We start from the raw sequence: 5,172 nt of genomic DNA, 5'->3' as shown, positions 1-5,172 counted from the left end.
GTTAAGAGGACTCTAATTTTACATACAGGCTGAGCAGACAATGTGTAAATTTAAAAAAAGCATACATGAAATAATGAATAATGGGAGTTTTTTATTAAAGCATAATTGATTATACATATTTGTGGAGTATAGAGTTGAATATCAATACTTGTGTACAATGTATAATTATCAAATCAGGATAATTAGCATGTCTATCATTATAAAATGTAAACATTCCTTGTGTCTATTAACGAAATTCTCGCTAACTCCCCTCTCCTTCCCCCTTTCCATTTCTAGTAATCACAGTTCTGTTCTCTCCTTCTGAAAGTTCAACATATTATTATGATTGTTGTTTCCTTTTCTTTCAAGAAACTTCTTAATTATATTTCATTTCAGATTACGAATTTCTTGAAGTTCAAGTGGAAGTTAGTTTTAAAATATAATTATGGGGCACTGATGGACTGCCAGTCACAGTTACAAGCTGCAATATAATTTTGAGAAAATGAAGTGGACAGAAAATAGAAAGAAATTATATTTATTCAAGACATTAAATGCATATAGGGTGCGTAAGAACATAGTGACGAATATCCAGACTAAGAAAAGGCTCATTAAACAAATCTTAATATTTGAGCTCTTAATATTTGCAAGCATTATGAAAAAATCTTCCGATGAATATAGAGAAATATACTTAGGTATAAATTCATGCATATGTTTAAATAATCTGTATATACTATGCACACACCTTTGTATTTATATTCTCATTTCATATATAATGTTTTAAGGATCAATTTACTTTTGATTAAAAATGTATAAAAATACAAAAGCCATACTCCTTATACTTTATACATTTCACTTACAAATATTTTTTTTCTTTAGCTACACTTTTCCTTACCTTAATATTTGTTGTCTCTTTCTGCTTTTGAAATGAGCTCTCAAGTACAGAATATCAAACTATACTCAAAATGGTGTAGAAAAAGCCAGTCATTGGTACAGCATGAAGAAGCCCACAGGTAAGGACAGATAGCAGCAGCGGGTGGCAAGATGTGGAAAGTGATTGAAGCAGTGGTTACAAATGTTCAACGGAAGCTAAAACTATCCAAAAGGTTGGGCCCTAATGTGAGCACAGGTTAGACTAGTCACTAGCTTGGTGGCTGGTCTCAGTGTGTTTGGGTTCAGATTCTACACAGTAATGCAATTTCTTCAAGTTAAAAGTTCTTGGTTAGCACTGATCACAGGGTGGCTGGAAGGTACTAGACCAGTCTATGAGTTTTTCAAAACGTTGTTGTACACCTGATGGATGTATTGCGAGACTTCAGGAACCCTACACTTCAGCAACAGTGTGTAATTGGGGTTTCCTGGCTGGATATGCAGCTCAGCCAAAATCCAAATGCTATTAGTGAGCTTCAGGGACTGATAGAGCATATCCCGCCCTTCCACATTCCTCTTGGCAATAGTATAAACATTGTTGTTTTGCAGCTTGCTGGAAACTGTGTCAGCATTTACATGACATTCTTTAATCTGAAATTGAAGTTCATTTTCATTGGGAATATCCTTTCAGGTTGCAAGGAATACCTAGCTCTCCATTTTGCCATCTTCTAGAAAATGCACATTGAGGGTGATGAAGCAGCTGATGTAGAAAACATCAATATTATTTTTCACAGCCACTTGCAGGTTATTCAGAGGTTCCATCTTCATTACTGGGCCTAAGTTGTTGAGAGGAAGGGAGACATCAATGATCTGGTTTGGCATCAGTGGTATGTGGATGGCCAGAGGAGCGCTGGGGATGACACCAAAGCTATTCTTGTTAAACCGTATTGCAAAGTCTGTCATATGCTATAGAGCTTTATTGGTGGAGTTCATTTCCATATATTGTGCCCCTGGTATGAATAAATCTTACCTGAAATCTCCAAGCCTTTAGCCTTTACTGCAGGTAGCCAGTCAGCCTTAAGAGCCACATATCCATGCCTATCCCTGTGCCAAGTGCCATGCCTATCCCTGTGGAGAGTTCAAACAGATCATTCAGATCACTGCTGACCACAGCAGGAGTAGGTGAAGGAGCAAAGCTTGCGGGCAATGATGATGGGATGAAGGACTGTCCCACCAGATTATCTAGTCCTCCTCCCAAGAGACCCACTGCTCCCATCTGCATGGAGGATACCTGTGGCACATTGACTAGGGGACCGAGGTTAAGGTTTAAAAGATCCCCCAGAAGGTCACCCTGAAAGGGGATAATCTGAGGCTGTTCTAAGTTGGTTGCAGTGGTGGTGTCAACAGTGCTGTAACCTGCATCAGTGTTCCCATAATGCATTGGCAAGTGTTTGTGATGGATTCCAGGACTTCCTTCCACAAAAGCATTGGGAGGCTTATGGTATACAGAGGACAAAGAACCAATGCGGCAGATTATCTCATCCAGCAGAGTTGGCTCAATAAGTTCTGTCTCCTCAGAGATCAGTGGCTTTTCAGACACAACTACTTCTTCGGCCATGACAGGGTCAGTTCAGAGAAGATGCCAATAAATACAGCCTCATTCTCGAAGGTCAGGATTATCAGAATCCTGTGTTGCCAAACTCAAGACCTACTGGACCAGCTCCTGTGTTTCTGAAGGTTTCTTGAGAAACAGACTCACTATGGCAATATGCAAAATGAGCTGCACTTGGGTTTTTTCAAAATGAAAACCCTCCAGGAAGCTCTCTAGTAACTCATCTGCACTTTCAATTCTTTCAGCATATTCTCCCACAATCCAAATCATAGCCACTCAAGCATATGACTCATCCAGTGAGTCTGAGTTCTCATAAGGAGTGGCAATGATACTTCCATACTTGTTGAGGTAATTGCAGATGTCCCTGATGACAATTGCTTCTTGGACCACATAATTTACTTTGGTCTGGATTAGATCGAGCAAAGTGCTTACACAGCACTCTGCAGATTGCTCCACTTTGATGACACACCGTCCACTGGCCCTCATAGCTCTGCAGAGTCAACATCTAACTCTATGGCATATTCCTCCAGTTCTGCCAGAACCTGAGCACTGTTGGCTTTGGATGCCAAACGAATCATGATGTCCAACTTCTCTAATTTAACAGAGATGGGATCACTGTACTTCACAAAGAAGACTCAGATTTCCTGCTTCAAGATTTCAGGCCTTTTCTGGACAATTAGATTGGTGTTTCTCGGGGAAACATACTGCACCTTGGGCTCCCCAGACAGCAAAGTGACAAGTGGAAGGGCTAACTTATTCAGCAGCTTATTATAGTAGTCAGAGTCCTTGGGCAACAGCTCTAGAAATTTCATTAGGACTTTTACTGCTGAAAGCACCACTGCTGAATTGGCATGGGAAAGCTATGGAGTTACCTGGTCACAGATGCTCTGAGCCTCCTGATCAGCTTTAGGATTGTGATTAGACAGGCAGTCCAGGATGAAAATCTGGCCCCACTCGGGGCACTCATTCAGGGCTGTCAGCAGCTTATTAATGCTCTGTGGGTTCAGATCGAGTAAGTTGCTGTTTGGGTGAGACTCACTTATTTCAGATAACGCTGCTACGGCATTAGCTATCATCATTGGATTTGAATCTGCTATGAGATCCTGTAGAGAATCCCCAAATCACTGATCTTCTGCTATTTGGGCATTGATACCATGGAGTTTTGCCATGAAGACTGCTACTATTTTCCAAACATAGGGACTATTGTCCTTCAAGCACTTGTGGAGGGGCTCACAGAGATATTCTATAATCTTCTTCACTCAGATACAGCCCATGGTTCCAATTGCCAATGCCCAAATCAAAGGGTTGGGATCTTCACAGTCCTTCACAAAGCTGTTGACAGCTATGATGGCTATGTCTGGCTGACTCTTGGCATAGTTCAAGTAGAAATACATGAGCTTCTTTAGTTCCAGGTTGTCAGTCTGCATACAGTTCACTACATCTGGAAAGAGAGAGCTAAGGTCCTTCCCCACAGTCATAGTGACAATCACTTACTTCACAGCCTCCGTCCTCTCTTCTTTGTTTTCATTGTGGAGTTTGGCTTTTAATATAAAGATTTCTCCTCTTTTATTGGTTGTGAAGTACTTGGAGCCATCATGATTTTAGATCTTTAATGTGCACCAGAGCCAAGGGCGGGGTTGATAGCAGCAGGAAGACAAATCTTGTAATGCCATACTACTCAAACTAGAAAGGAATAAATTATTTTCTTTAACAATGAATTGATTATTCACTCAATAAAACTTGATGTTAAGACAAAAATAAACATATATTTTTAAGAGAATTTTGTTTCCCCTGCATGAAAAGAGAAAATAAGTAAATTTACCTATAATTAATTTAAGTGTAAATAATTCACCGATAAGGAAATATTATTTGAGTTCCTGCAATGCAAGTTCCTGTGCTAGGTGTCCTATAGAAGACAGAATAAATTACATAAGGTTTTGCTATCAAAATATTTATAACCTGATAAAATGAAAGACAAATACATTACTGTGCTATGTGTAATATTCTAATAGACGTTAACAGATATTAAATAAAATCTTCACAGTTAATCAGAAGAATAAGAACAGTAATGGAAGAAAAAAAAAGTGTTCCTTGAATCATTCAGCGTCTTGGAAAAAAGAGATGGTACCCATTAATTAATTTGAAAATAACTTATAAAGGCACTATTTAACAAAGGTGTGGAGAAACATGAGAGAAAGTGCAGTCCATGGAGCCAGTATGCATGGTCCACCATTGGACCTCTTATGACAAAGGGAAGAGAGAAAGATCCGCTACCAAACTAGAAAGAAGAGGGAGTCAAGTGGTAGAAGCTCTGGCTTTGGGTGGTATAATAAAGCCACTCTCAAGGACACTATGGAGAAAAAACCAAAGGAATAATAGCCAAGTATCCGTCTCGCATCTCCTGATATCTTTTTCACGCTCATCATTAGTGTAGACCAAGAGAAAATAATGGACAAATTGTCTACTGAGGTGACCTAGCTGTCCCAAGCTCTTGACAGGATGGAAAAGAGTGGAGAATGGATCTGAAACCCAAGAAAAAGAAGTTCATACACTCCAATATCTTCAGTTCATCATACTACACATAACCTAGATCATTTTCCCGTAAAGAAGAAAAAACAAAACACCTCATTACAACAAAGGTAGTATTTCCAGAAGAAAAGCTGGACTTAATCTTCTGAGTCAAAAGATAGATATGTGGTAGACAATTTAAATAT

General features: G+C 39.2%; 1 pseudogene; it reads right to left on the bottom strand.

The window, feature by feature from the left end:
- Positions 1-1,239: 1,239 nt before the first annotated feature.
- On the bottom strand, positions 1,240-3,951 carry LOC134363705 (AP-2 complex subunit beta-like; annotated as a pseudogene).
- Positions 3,952-5,172: the final 1,221 nt, after the last annotated feature.

Source organism: Cynocephalus volans, chromosome 15 (genome assembly GCF_027409185.1).
Source record: "Cynocephalus volans isolate mCynVol1 chromosome 15, mCynVol1.pri, whole genome shotgun sequence".
NCBI classification, from domain to species: domain Eukaryota; kingdom Metazoa; phylum Chordata; class Mammalia; order Dermoptera; family Cynocephalidae; genus Cynocephalus; species Cynocephalus volans.
The sequence above is the reverse complement of the archived record's forward strand: the minus strand, read 5'-3'. Positions and strand labels throughout refer to the sequence as shown.